The sequence below is a fragment of the Lolium rigidum genome, chromosome 2, assembly GCF_022539505.1.
Source record: "Lolium rigidum isolate FL_2022 chromosome 2, APGP_CSIRO_Lrig_0.1, whole genome shotgun sequence".
In the NCBI taxonomy this organism is placed as follows: Eukaryota; Viridiplantae; Streptophyta; class Magnoliopsida; order Poales; family Poaceae; genus Lolium; species Lolium rigidum.
Window position 1 is genome coordinate 230,246,923 of NC_061509.1, and position 13,832 is coordinate 230,260,754.

Sequence of the window (13,832 nt, forward strand, 5' to 3'; positions counted from 1 at the left end):
TCATTCTAAGCAATTAACACATGAACGAGATACTTAAATAAGCTGAACAATTGCATCACGGATAAGGGCATCGGGAATTATAATTGTATCCGGAAGCACTCCATCAAAGGATGGAGTTGATAATGCAACGAGATAGGCTCAATTGAGCATGTCCAGGAATTAGAGCACGAGATAATAGCACATGCGGAGTACGGCACTTGCCAAAGGCAAGGATCATCACGAGCATGATCAAGTCGGGGGCAAGCAAGAGCATGTACAGGAGAGGCATAGTACATCAAGCAACAGCTGGAGCCACTAAATTACACAGAGCACCACAACATGATCTTAAGCAAGAGCTCATGAGTTGCAACAGCTAGTAATGGAGAAAGAACAGCAGCAGCACATAGTCACGGCAAGCATCGCAACATGGAGATGCAGGCCAGTGGCCAAGCTAGACGAAGGGACAGAGAAGCAGTAGAACAAGTAGCAGAGAAGGATGGAGGAGATGAGCACTTACTGGTGAGCGAAGAGGAGCTCGGCCATGGCGGCTACGGCGGCACGCGCCGGAGCACGGCTGCGCCAGGCCAAGCCGGGCCATGGCGGTGCCACGGCAGTTCGCGCACACGGAGGCGAAGCCACGGCGGCGTCGTGACGCCAGGGGCGTCGGCGGCGACGAATCGCCGCGGAACTCCACGGTAGACGAGCGAGAGGCGAAGGGGGCGCGTCGAGGAAGCGGCGAAGCACAGATCGACGCGGTGGATCTGAATCGCCGTCGAGTGGCGGTTCAGATGCGCCACATCTCGCCGGCGGCGATGGCCGGAATCAGCCGGAGAAAATCGGCGAAGGCGGCGGCGACACGGGAGTCGCCAGAGCTCAAAGGATTAGGGTTAGCGCGTGCGCGAGAGGAAGGGGACAGGTGCGTCCGACCGAGCCGGACGAACGGCTCGGGTTAGGGTTAACCGCTGGGCCACCCTGACAGGTGGGCCCAGGGGCAAATATGTCTTTTCATAATTACATTAAATACAGAAACTTTGGAATTTTATAAAAAATGATTGATAGTTCTAAAAAAATAATTAAAAATATGAAAATAGATCAGCATAAAATTCTCTATCCAAATAAAATATCAAAGAGAATTTTTAAAGACAATGAAGAATAAGTCTTAATTTGATGAATTAAAATAATGGTTTAAATCACACATATTATTTTCAATAATGAAAAGAAGTCCAATAATGAATTTGGATTTTAAAAACACCTTGACAACATTTCAAGGTTGTATTTTACTTTTAAACAAGTATCCCCAAATTATTCTTAGTATTAACCTCTTACATAAAATAACAACGATATCGGAAGGGGGGAACAAACCCTAAAAATGGAATCATGCATAATTGCTTCTTTAACCATTGCCCTTATCGGACAATGATGCTATTTTTCAGAACAAGAGGACAAGGGTCAGTCCATACCTTCCAACTGCAGAACTTTGCAGTGTTCAGGCAAGTTCATCGCTTGCTCATGTCATTTGAGTATTTTTACCAAATTACTTGCAAAGTACTATATTTATCACTACTGCATAAAAAACAAAACCACTACTTTCATAACTATGAATATGACTATGTGGTGGGCAATGGAACCATGGATTGTGTTGATATGGTGGAGGTTCCATTGCAAGGGTTTATATCCATCTAGGATTAAACAACAAATGTCGCCAGATGATTCTTGTGCCGTAATACCCGTGTTAACCATAAGATGCGGAGTGGGACGGAATAGTCAAAAGTGTTTCCACCTCTCGTTCATCAACGGATGCGCTTTACCGTAGACACTTGTATCTGTCGGCGGCAAGCGGTAGGCTGGGGAAGCCTTAAGTCCCCACGGCATAGTCCGTAGACACTTGTCGTTCGAAGAACAAGCGGTAGGGTGGGGATCCCATTCTAATTCCCCACGGTATTGCGGTCTATGATGGGTTGCAGCCACCGGCGTAGGAGTGTATGGTAAGAGCCCAGCACTGTTGTCGTGGTCGGGGTCCACCCCGAAATTACGGGAATAATGGGACCGACGTGGACCCAGGGTCGGCGCATGCAACAAAGGGTGGGTGTTCGAGGTAGCGGAGGAACATGATTGGCTAGACCTTATACCGGGCCTCACACCAAAGGAAGTGTGGACGGGAAAGCTGCCCGGTTGGCACCAAGGTTAAGATCTCTTATGGGTAAAGCAACACACCTCTGCGAGTGTAAAGAACTGTGACCTGTCACTCCCTGTTCCGGGATTGAGGAACTGCGAACGCGGCCGGAAAGGAGCTCCATGAAGTTCTAGTAAACCGGTGAAGGCTGACGGACATAGCTCTTTGAAATAAAAGCAATCTCTTGAAGAAATGTTTACCAAAACTTGCATTGGTATTAGACTTTCTGGTCTAATATCGTAGCTAGTGCATTAAACACCTCTTATCTATAATGAACTTGTTGAGTACGCTCGTACTCATACCACTCTTAAATCCCATGCTTAGATTGTCCGAATCGTCCGGAGGAGGACTACGACAACAATGAAGGAGCCGAGATCATCGGCTATGATGAACCTGACCTCTCGGGAGGAGTTGAAGGCGTAGACTACCTCATCGTCTACGGATCCGGAGAGGCTTCGGAGGAGAACAAGTCTAGGGATATCCGCTAGTAGTAGTAACCGAGCAGCCTGAACTCTTAGTATTTAGCTGCTCGCTGAAATAAATGTTTAGTTTAATGAAACTCTGGTATTGTAAGTTAAGTTGGGTTCACCCCGAACCCAGGAGTATTTCTCTTAGGACCCGAGAGGAGCTCCAAGACGACATGTGTATGTTAATTGTAATAATATGTGAATGAGTTATGGACCCTGCTATGTTCTGTTGTACTACTCTGAGGGATGTAATATTTGCGGAATGGTACTTCGTGAATGTTATATCAACGACTGGCATACTACAACATGCAGTGGTATGCAGGGTCACCACAGTTGGTATCAGAGAAAAAGCTTTGACCTTAGGTTGGAACCTAGTAAATGGGACCAAACGTTAGGAGTCAAATAGGACTAATAAAGAATTCTCTAAAAATATGGTGTATATTCAATTGAGAATACAACAATCATATCTTTTAGTGCGATAATTCTTTATTATCTCTATTATGATGCATTATTACTAATCTCATAATCTTTCTATTTCTACAGCCAACATGGCAAGTTCACGACCGGGAAGAAACGTGAAAGTTATGGATTCCACACCGAGCGAGTACCAAGGAGGACTTGCGGATATCCTACGAGCCATGTTACTGGAATTTGGGTGTGATCCCAGATTCCAGTAAAGAAATACATGTTCTATGATGGTCCGGTGTTGGCCAAGTGCAGGGTAGGACTGCGACTTCCCGAATCTTTGGGAATGAGCGTAGTCATGCCAGCTGGTGAAGCTAGGACAACCAACACAGCTTACCATATAGCTGTTATGAGAGCCATAACCGATATTCGGGAGCATAAGACGAAAGAGCTTATGGGTTCCGAATTCACACACATTCCTCATATGGAGGAGGACAATGACCCCATGCTGAACCATTTCAAATATGCCAAAAGCAAACCAGCCGAAGCAGCCAAATACATGGACAATAGCCGTAACTTCATATCATTACTCTTTCAGTTGAATCGTCATCTGACAGGAGCAATTGATATGATGCTTGAGGAATTCACTGAACCCAAGGAGGAGAGTAGAGGGAAGGAACCTATGGAGAATGTGGTGCACACACCAGTTTATTCAGCTGGTGACTACATCAGTATTGATCCACTTGCACGTGAACCTACACCTGCTACACCTGGGAACTACCTGGGTAGTTCTTATGGGGGATACGAGGGCGGCGAGGAATCCAGAAACAATCAGCGTTCCGAGACTCCTATCGAGAATTCCAGGGGTTGGCATTGGGGATCGGATACTGGAACTCATAGTACCACAGCGTATTATGATGGTGAGATGAATGAAGATGCCACGACCCAGCACCAGAGTTATCCATGGAATGAGGAGGAAGTTGGAGGGTATCCGACACAGGTTGAGTCGGATACGAATGTAGGAAATACCTATGGTGTAGGTACCGGGGAGTACACCCGATGGGTGGATTATGACGCACTGAATGATCAGTTCGTGAACACTGATTTCGCCCTAGGATCATCATCGGATTCCGACTATCAGCCAACGGGGAGACCTTATGTTCCAGGTTTTATCAGGAGAACGACACGTTCGACCGGATGGAAGCCTGGAATGTACCGAGAGTGAAGATCGACTAGAGTCTACCAAGAGAAGCCAAGCTACAATACACAAGTACCACGTGTATTGTAGAGTGTAATAGTTTGTAGAAATTTGTATATATACTTTAATAAGTGAGTTTGCATACTCACATCGACTTGAGTATTGTAATAAGACCACTTAAGTATGTAAATATATGGTATATGTTTGTATGATTTGGATTTGCTTCTTGATTTCCATTGCGTGACTAGTTCTGTGCACAATGTTGAGCTCAGAAAACTTGCGCATGGAGTAACTATGAGTATCATCTTGTGTTGCAGAACTAGGGGGTTATGTCGGGGGCGTTAGGAGAGGAGACCGAAGCGCAGCGCATGGAGCGCGAAGCCAAGCAAAAGGAGGAAGCTGAGGGAGCAGCCAGAGATCAGTTTCCACCACCACCACCACCCATGACGCAACAGAATTTCATTCAGTATATGCAGATGGTGGAAGAGAGACAACGTGTCACGTTGGAGCAGCAGAACAAATTCTTTCATGATTTGCTGCAGCAAAATAGGGTGGAGAGACCTGAGAACCCGGGAGTCACCTTAGCAGACTTCCAAAACACTAAGCCTATATCTTTTGCATACGCGCCCGAGCCAATGGACGCGGAAGATTGGCTGATGGATACTGAGCGAAAGCTCAACACCGTTGGATGTAACGACCAAGAGAAGGTTCGTTATGCTACCCATCTGCTATGTGGACCTGCCGCATCATGGTGGGACAATATTGTAGCCGTTTATCCGGCGGGAAAGGTATTCACCTGGGAGGAGTTCGCAAGGAAGTTCAGGGAATCCAATGTCCCTGAAAGTATAGTGGAGCTGAAGCGTCGAGAATTTGAAAGTCTCGAGCAGAAGGACAAGGCAATCCTGACCTATGTCAGGGAGTTCTCAAAGCTGTCCCGGTACGCTGTTGAAGAAGTCAACACCGAGGACAAGAAGAAAAAAAGGTTTCTGAGGGGGTTAAGTCCCCAGTTCAAGGTTCAGCTCCGTATGATGAGAGCGACGGAGTTTCAAGAGTTGGTGGATGCAGCCATCACTCTTGAAGATGATTTCAAACAACTGCAAGAAGAGAAGAGGAAAAAGGCCAAGTTTGAGCCTAAGAGGTTTGTTAGTAACAAGCCTAATACCAGTTTGAGTTTCAAGCCCCGATACAGCAACAACAACAACAACAACAACAACAACAACAACTACTACGGTAGTAGGAAGAACCAAGCATTCCAGACTGCAAATCAAATAATTTGCAGAAGCTGTGGATTCACAGGGCATTGGGCCAAAGACTGTAAGAAGCCAAAGATTATATGCTTTGGTTGTCGCCGGGAGGGGCACATCGTTGAAGGACTGCCCCAAGAGAAACACTCGGTGGAGGTCAATGCTGGAGGAGGAGGAAATCGAGGAAACACCGGAGGGAGCTGGAAGAATAAGAAGCCCTTCGGCAAGCTGAACTGTACCAGTCTGGAGGAGGTGGTCAATTCTGACCAGGCGGTGATAGGTACGCTCCAGATACTTACTCATCCTGGCAAAGTCCTTTTTGATACTGGTGCAACTACATCATTCATTTCTCAACAATTCATCATCAAACATGGGATTAGTTGCACTAAGTTAGATACACCCATAACCATACTTTCTGCGGGGGGAACGATAGTAGTAACCCATACCAAACAAAAACAAGTCATCATGATCAATAAGTGCGCATTTGACGCAGACCTGTTCATTTTACCGATGAAGGACATTGATGTCATTCTTGGTATGAACTGGTTGGAATCTAATGGAGCATTGATCGACTGTGTGAACAAGACGGTATCGTTGAAAAGTCCCGATGGAAGCAGGATGATCTATCAAGGAGACAAACATACACAGATTGAAGTGGAGCTACAGCTGAACAGCATGAAGGAGGTGAAGTTAGAGGATATACCTGTAGTAAATGAATTCCAGGATGTGTTTCCTGCGGAATTACCGGGTATGCCACCAGATAGGGAGATAGAATTCACTATCGACCTAATTCCAGGAACAGCTCCAATTGCTAAAGCACCATATAAGATGGGGCCTAAAGAGTTGAAAGAGCTTAAGGAGCAATTGGATGACTTGGAACAAAAGGGATTCATTCAAGAGAGTGTTTCACCATGGGGATCACCTGTGATCTTCGTAGATAAAAGAGATGGAGGAAGAAGGATGTGCGGAGACTACAGGAATCTAAACAATGTCACAATCAAGAACAAGTATCCACTTCCAAGAATACAGGATCTATTTGATCAAGTTAGAGGAGCGGGAGTCTTTTCCAAGATTGATCTCAGATCCGGTTATCACCAGATAAAGATCAAGAAGGAAGACGTTCCGAAAACTGCCTTTGTTTCAAGATATGGACATCATGAATATCTTGTTGTACCTTTTGGATTAACCAATGCCCCAGCAATATTCATGAATCTCATGAATAAGATATTCATGCCATATCTAGATAAGTTTGTCATCGTATTTATCGATGATATTCTGATATACTCCAAGAACAAGGCAGAACATGCCGAACATTTGAGGTTAGTGTTGCAAACACTAAGGGAACACCAACTCTATGCCAAATTCAGCAAGTGTGAATTTTGGCTAGATCAAGTGGAATTTCTTGGTCATGTTATTAGCAAAGATGGAATCGCTGTCAACCCGAGTAAGGTAGCAGCAGTTCTAGAATGGGAAGCACCCAAGACTGTCAAGGAAATCCGAGGATTCCTAGGAATGGCAGGATATTATCGGAGATTCATTGAAGGATTCTCCAAGATAGCAGGACCAATGACAAAGCTGTTAAGAAAGAACACACCATTTGTGTGGTCAGAGGAGTGTGAGAAGAGTTTTCAGACTCTAAAAGAGAAACTCACCACAGCACCGGTGTTAGCAGTTCCAGAAGTTGGCAAGGATTACACCGTATACTGTGACGCATCCAAGCATGGATTGGGTTGCGTACTCATGCAAGATCGGAAAGTGATATCTTATGGATCAAGGCAACTCAGACCTCATGAAGTGAATTATCCAACACATGACTTGGAATTAGCCGCAGTCGTATTTGCACTCAAAACATGGAGACATTTTCTCTATGGAGCTAAGTGTGAGCTCTATACAGATCATAAAAGCCTCAAATATTTCTTCACTCAGAAGGAACTCAACATGAGACAGAAAAGATGGCTAGAATTGATCAAGGATTATGATCTGACAATCAATTACACACCAGGGAAGGCTAATGTTGTAGCAGATGCCCTGAGTAGGAAGAGCACCGGAGGAGTGGAACAAGAAATATCACCGGAGTTGAGGAAAGAAATAAGCCAAGCCCAAATACAACTTTGGGAGAAGGAAGCCCATGAAGGATTATCGGCGTTGCAAGTAGCCGATGAGTTGAATGTCAACCTGAAAAATGAGATAATGATGGGTCAGCTGGACGATCCATTCATCGTGGAGGAGATGAGAAGAATAGATGAGGGAAGACCATCAGAATTTCATCGCGGAGAATCTGGATCATTATGGTTCCAGAAAAGGATTTGCGTTCCGGATATTGCTGGAATTAAGGAAGTAATACTCCGGGAAGCTCATCAAACACCATATTCCATACATCCGGGAAGTACAAAGATGTACATGGATTTAAAGGAACTATTCTGGTGGAATAACATGAAGAGGGAGATAGCACAATATGTGGCAGAATGCCATACACTGCGAGAGTGAAGGCTGAACACCGAGTCCGGCGGGGAAGTTACAACCTTTACCTATTCCGAGTGGAAATGGGAAGAAATAGGGATGGATTTCATCACCGGACTACCCATGACTAATAAAAAGAAGGACATGATATGGGTAATCGTGGACCGGTTGACGAAAAGTGCCCACTTCTTAGCGGTAAACCAGCAGGATAAAGGAGAGAAACTCATCGATCTTTACATCAAAGAGATCGTGAGTAAGCATGGAGTGCCTAAGAAGATAGTGTCGGATCGAGGATCCGTGTTCACATCAGCATTCTGAAGCAACTTCACGAAGCTTTAGGATCCAAGTTGGACTATAGTACCGCTTACCATCCACAGACAGGTGGACAAACCGAGAGAACCAACCAGATCTTAGAGGACATGCTTAGGGCTTGTGCCCTAGACTTCGGAGGATCGTGGGAAGAACACTTACCACTAGCAGAGTTTTCATACAAAAACAGCTATCAAAGCAGCATCAGAATGGCACCATTTGAAGCTCTCTATGGAAGGAAGTGTAGATCACCGATATGTTGGTATGAAGCCGGAGCAAGCAAAGAGTTCAACCCTGATTATGTCAAGGAAAAACAACAAATCATTGACATTATAAGAGATAGACTGAAGATAGCCCAGAGCCGGCAAAAGAGTTACGCAGATCAGAAGAGAAGAACATGGGAGCCAAGAGTTGGAGACATGGTATATCTTAAGGTGAGCCCGATGAAAGGACTCCAGAGATTTGGAGTTAAAGGAAAACTCAGCCCTAGATACATAGGACCTTTCAAGATACTGAGTCAGAATCGAGGTTTAGCCTTTGAATTGGATCTACCAGGAAGGCTAGCACAAGTTCACAATGTATTCCATGTGTCGCAACTTAGAAAGTGTTTGAAGACCCCAGATGAACCAATATCACATGATGAGCTCGAGTTACAACCAGACTTGACATACATCGAGAAGCCAGCCAAGATTCTCGAGGAAAGCTGGAAACAACTCAGAAATAAGGCGATCAAGTATTGCAAGATACAATGGAAGCATCACCCCGAGAGGGAAGCCACCTGGGAAAAAGAGGAAGACCTGAGGAAAACATACCCCGAGCTGTTCAGGTACTACAACCACAACTTCGGGACGAAGTTTTCTTTAAGGGGGAAAGGCTGTAATGTCCCAGGTTTAGAGACGATCGAGGGGTAGATTTTAGAAAGGAATGTGCATTGCATAGTAAATTCTGGGGAAATTTCGCGCTTTTAAACAAAAACTGCATCGAAGGGGAACAAGTTTCTCTCTCGACACCTTACAGGGTTAGGGTTTCGAGAGTGCGACAAACTTGCATTCCACTTCATAGTTTAGGGTTTTTAAGAAGAGAGGGGAGAGTTGCATGATTGAATTCTTGACAAATGACATGCTTGAATTTAAACCAATGTGGAATTTGAATTTAAAAATTCAAACATTAAATAATAAACCTCAATAATTCAATTATGATAGAATACATTAAGTAAATAATAAGTAATGCACAATATTAGCAATTAAAGTAAAGTAAAGCTCATTAGAGAAAAACTTTGAGCTTTATTGATCATTACACAATTTACAATGTCATTACAATATTCATAAGTGGAATAAAAGAATAATACAACACATTACATAAATGGGCAGAATAGAAGAAAGAAAAATAAAGAAAAATTACAAGTTAATGATCCTAGTCTAAATTCTACAAGATCCTCTTCACTTGATCTTGTGTTTGATGAATTCCCTGTCCAATGTGACCAATTGATGATCCCTGCACAAATCAAAGCCAAAAACAGAATTAAGCCAAGTGGCAAAGCCACTTGGCAGGTTAACAAATAAAGCAAATGGAGGGGATATGATCAGGCTGCCGAGCTGATCCTCTCCAAGCCAAGTTCACAGGACCTGGTACACACATACACACAAGCAGCACACACGGCATGTGTGCATGCTCAACACCAAGCCACCGAGAGTGCATGTGGCACAACACACTCACACATCATCGGTGAGTCACCAAGTGTGCGAGGCCAAGCCGTCGACCAGGGAGAGCAAGAGAGCACAACATATAAACTTTCCAGAAGCAAACCCTAGCCATTTTGTCGACAGGCTTCACTGGTAAGAACACCAAGAACAGCTAGAACAAGAAGAACAGCCACTGCTGTTCAACCTGTTCAACCAAACCACTGAACCAAATCAAGATCACCAGGAGGAGCAGGGCAAGTAAAGCAACCACAAGAACAACACGAAGCAATCCTCTACACCAACACTCATTTTCTAGGAGGCTGGAGTGAGGTATACCCAAAAGAATCTGAGCAAACACATGCTTTGCTCATCTATAAGCATACACATGCATCACAGAATCAAATAAGGGTGGGAAACCCTGGATATATCATCACTTGGCTGCAAAACCATTTGGTGCCAGTAATTAAAGCAAAGGCTAAAAGGAAAACAACCAAGGGAACACTGGTTGTTGACACAACCAGAGAAATCCATCATGGATTTGATCCCAATCAGCCATTCCCAAGTTACCAAGCACCTAACGAGTCTAGCTACACCATCGAGAATGGTAGAAACACAAGTTTCTACCAGTATTGTCAACATTAAAAGGCTTACGGCAGTCAAACATGATCAGCCGGAGAGCATATGTCCATACACGAGCAAGCCATAGAAAGGGGAGCTACCTTGGCAGACATCACGGTGCTTGCCGGGGCTACCTCAACCCACAAGCCAACACTTAGAACCACCACATCATCACCGGAGAGGTTCGGTAGTGGGCTAGGGTACCCAACCGGTGGTTGGCATCCTGCTAGCCCTAACAAATTCATTGAGTTGATCATCACTGAATCACAGTTCACATCATTTATCCATCTAATCAAGCAAGGATGAACGAGATAAATGAAACAGACAAGCAATTGATGCACCAGGATCTTGCAAATGATCAAATGGATCATGACGAGGCATCAATTGATGCTTAAGCAAGCAACGACACACATCGAGGCCAAGCTCGTGTGATACACACACAGACACGAGTGAGCAACGAGTGAGGCACAAACACCAAAGAGCAGCTTTTACAAGCAGCTGGTGATCACATGAGCACCGAAGCTTGCTAGAGCATGCTACTGCATGCTAGAACTCATTCTAAGCAATTAACACATGAACGAGATACTTAAATAAGCTGAACAATTGCATCACGAGATAAGGGCATCGGGAATTATAATTGTATCCGGAAGCACTCCATCAAAGGATGGAGTTGATAATGCAACGAGATAGGCTCAATTGAGCATGTCCGGGAATTAGAGCACGGATAATAGCACATGCGGAGTGCGGCACTTGCCAAAGGCAAGGATCATCACGAGCATGATCAAGTCGGGGGCAAGCAAGAGCATGTACGGGAGAGGCATAGTACATCAAGCAACAGATCGGAGCCACTAAATTACACGAGCACCACAACATGATCTTAAGCAAGAGCTCATGAGTTGCAACAGCTAGTAATGGAGAAAGAACAGCAGCAGCACATAGTCACGGCAAGCATCGCAACATGGAGATGCAGGCCAGTGGCCAAGCTAGACGAAGGGACAGAGAAGCAGTAGAACAAGTAGCAGAGAAGGATGGAGGAGATGAGCACTTACTGGTGAGCGAAGAGGAGCTCGGCCATGGCGGCTACGGCGGCACGCGCCGGAGCACGGCGGCGCCAGGCCAAGCCGGGCCATGGCGGTGCCACGGCAGTTCGCGCACACGGAGGCGAAGCCACGGCGGCGTCGTGACGCCGGGGCGTCGGCGGCGACGAATCGCCGCGGAACTCCACGGTAGACGAGCGGAGGCGAAGGGGCGCGTCGAGGAAGCGGCGAAGCACAGATCGACGCGGTGGATCTGAATCGCCGTCGAGTGGCGGTTCAGATGCGCCACATCTCACCGGCGGCGATGGCCGGAATCGGCCGGAGAAAATCGGCGAAGGCGGCGGCGACACGGGAGTCGCCAGAGCTCAAAGGATTAGGGTTAGCGCGTGCGCGAGAGGAAGGGGACAGGTGCGTCCGACCGAGCTGGACGAACGGCTCGGGTTAGGGTTAACCGCTGGGCCACCCTGACAGGTGGGCCCGGGGGCAAATATGTCTTTTCATAATTACATTAAATACGAAACTTTGGAATTTTATAAAAAATGATTGATAGTTCTAAAAAAATAATTAAAAATATGAAAATAGATCAGCATAAAATTCTCTATCCAAATAAAATATCAAAGAGAATTTTTAAAGACAATGAAGAATAAGTCTTAATTTGATGAATTAAAATAATGGTTTAAATCACACATATTATTTTCAATAATGAAAAGAAGTCCAATAATGAATTTGGATTTTAAAAACACCTTGACAACATTTCAAGGTTGTATTTTACTTTTAAACAAGTATCCCCAAATTATTCTTAGTATTAACCTCTTACATAAAATAACAACGATATCGGAAGGGGGGAACAAACCCTAAAAATGGAATCATGCATAATTGCTTCTTTAACCATTGCCCTTATCGGACAATGATGCTATTTTTCAGAACAAGAGGACAAGGGTCAGTCCATACCTTCCAAGCTGCAGAACTTTGCAGTGTTCAGGCAAGTTCATCGCTTGCTCATGTCATTTGAGTATTTTTACCAAATTACTTGCAAAGTACTATATTTATCACTACTGCATAAAAAACAAAACCACTACTTTCATAACTATGAATATGACTATGTGGTGGGCAATGGAACCATGGATTGTGTTGATATGGTGGAGGTTCCATTGCAAGGGTTTATATCCATCTAGGATTAAACAACAAATGTCGCCGATGATTCTTGTGCCGTAATACCCGTGTTAACCATAAGATCCGGAGTGGGACGGAATAGTCAAAAGTGTTTCCACCTCTCGTTCATCAACGGATGCGCTTTACCGTAGACACTTGTATCTGTCGGCGGCAAGCGGTAGGCTGGGGAAGCCTTAAGTCCCCACGGCATAGTCCGTAGACACTTGTCGTTCGAAGAACAAGCGGTAGGGTGGGGATCCCATTCTAATTCCCCACGGTATTGCGGTCTATGATGGGTTGCAGCCACCGGCGTAGGAGTGTATGGTAAGAGCCCAGCACTGTTGTCGTGGTCGGGGTCCACCCTGAAATTACGGGAATAATGGGACCGACGTGGACCCAGGGTCGGCGCATGCAACAAAGGGTGGGTGTTCGAGGTAGCGGAGGAACATGATTGGCTAGACCTTATACCGGGCCTCACACCAAAGGAAGTGTGGACGGGAAAGCTGCCCGGTTGGCACCAAGGTTAAGATCTCTTATGGGTAAAGCAACACACCTCTGCAGAGTGTAAAGAATCGTGACCTGTCACTCCTCGTTCCGGGATTGAGGAACTGCGAACGCGGCCGGAAAGGAGCTCCATGAAGTTCTAGTAAACCGGTGAAGGCCGACGGACATAGCTCTTTGAAATAAAAGCAATCTCTTGAAGAAATGTTTACCAAAACTTGCATTGGTATTAGACTTTCCGGTCTAATATCGTAGCTAGTGCATTAAACACCTCTTATCTATAATGAACTTGTTGAGTACGCTCGTACTCATACCACTCTTAAATCCCATGCTTAGATTGTCCGAATCGTCCGGAGGAGGACTACGACAACAATGAAGGAGCCGAGATCATCGGCTATGATGAACCTGACCTCTCAGGAGGAGTTGAAGGCGTAGACTACCTCATCGTCTACGGATCCGGAGAGGCTTCCGGAGGAGAACAAGTCTAGGGATATCCGCTAGTAGTAGTAACCGAGCAGCCTGAACTCTTAGTATTTAGCTGCTCGCTGAAATAAATGTTTAGTTTAATGAAACTCTGGTATTGTAAGTTAAGTTGGGTTCACCCCGA